Genomic DNA, 2,023 nt, shown 5'->3' on the forward strand with positions numbered 1-2,023 from the left:
AACTCTGCTGCTCATATTTTCCAAACATCAGGGGGCTCTGCAGTGTTTCTGCCACCAACAGCAAAACCCCAAGTAGGCCACAAGAGTGAAACTCAGAAGCCTGGAGCAAAGCCAGACAGGCCAAGAGGATGCAGAAGAATCCCAGAGAGACATAGTTCTTGGTGAGGTCAGAATGGACATCTTTTCCTCAGGTTCAATATATTTTATACCATTTATAGGATGAAAATGGGAAAGGTAGCCAGAATTTACTGTTTCCTCTCTACTAGATATGGTTCTGTGCTTTACATATTATGTCCCCCATGGCGCTATGTATGAGTTCATATTACTTGTTGTTTACTGATGAAGAAGCTGTGACTGGACACCCAGGCAGCAATCGACAGAATTAGGAGCCCGACTCCAGAGTCCTTGTTCAACAGCCTGTGCTTAAACAGCAGGCACATTTCATGGGGATAGAAGAATGCTAATCACAGAAAGCAGTGAGGTCCTAAATGGTAAATAAAACCCACCTTGTTCCTCATAAGGACTGCAACCTAGGCTTTTCTAACTATTATTGATAAAATAGGAAACCAGACTTTTTAAATCCTAAACCTAAAATAGAATATCCAATCAATCCAGTCAACCAGTTAACTCAATTAATTCACTTTAAAAAAAAAAATAAGCAAAATCTATTCATTTCACTAAAAAGGATTGGAAGTTTGCCTTGAATGATTAATCAGTTCCATCAAAACAGACAATTTGGTGGCTCAGTGTGGGCACTAACACCCTCTTGGGAAAGACGGCAGAATAGTCTGATACAAACAGCGTGGGTTTTCATAGCTTCCATGGTAAAAAGAAGGGAGGCCAAAAGGATGCTAAAACATCTGAGCAAAAATCGTTACATGAAAAAAATAGTAAATTAAAAGCTGGGATAATGAAAGCAAAAAACTCAGCAGAAACTGGCATGGACAAGAGTCTTGAGAGCATTTCTCTGAATAGGCAGGAACCTTGCAGTTTGAACTTGAAGGACCTACAGATGAAATTAACAAAAGTGGAATTTGAAAGGTCACCAGTGTGTAAATGAGATCTCTAGTCATAGCACAAACTGAAATGACACCAAGCAGGATTGCCATTAGTTATGTAAATGTGGGTGTCTATACTGACAGCCTGATTGATGTAAGTTCAAAAGGGTAAACAAGAACCAATTCAAACATTGCCAGCTCAGAAACAATACCAGGTCTCAGTGCAGGTAGCAAGGAGCATGGGACAAAGATGAATTATCTTGTGAGAAATTGAACTCAAGAAATCCTGGCTTTGCCTGTGAGGCAACCCATCAGGAAATTAAGTTTCAGCAAGCAATAGTCAAAACATGGTGTCATGGTAGTCATTGTGAGAGCGAGTCAATATAACCTATAACCTGAAAAAGGGAATAACAATCTAGTATCAAGCTAAGTCTTCCAGTGTCAAGGGGCTACCGATCCCTGATGTAGGCTTTCTCAACTTCCTAGCAAAATATCAGTAAAAACATAAGATAAAAAATTCACAGAACAAGAAAACTGAGCTTCTCAAGGGAAGAATACTGTGAAGAAATTTAAGTCCTGCTAGGCTGTGAGCAGGAAGAAGGGCAACTTAAACATCCTTTTATGATATGTCCAACAGCTCTGCCTAGTTCTTTCCTGGTTTCACAATCATAGAGGAATAAACAACATGGAACCTGTTCAAAACACTTATCAATACCCAAGAAATAGAATGTTGCCTGCAACAGAATGCAAAAAAGTGGCCACAATCCATGACTCATCTCTGTATCCACGTCCTTTGCAATGCGACTTTGCCTTTCTGCCATGAAAAGGTGGAATCTCCTTTCCTTCCCCTTGAATCTCGGCTGGGCTTGTGACTTGCTCTGATCTTTGGTATGCAGCAGAAGCAATGCTGTGCCAGTTCCAAGACTAAGACTCAAGAGTAGTCCTTGCCCACTTCTGCTGTCTCCTGGAAACGCACTGCTGCCATGCGAACAAGCCCAAGCAAGCCTGAGGGTGGTAAGAGACCG

Source organism: Herpailurus yagouaroundi, unplaced genomic scaffold, assembly GCF_014898765.1.
Source record: "Herpailurus yagouaroundi ecotype Mexico unplaced genomic scaffold, PumYag 187, whole genome shotgun sequence".
Lineage (NCBI taxonomy): Eukaryota > Metazoa > Chordata > Mammalia > Carnivora > Felidae > Herpailurus > Herpailurus yagouaroundi.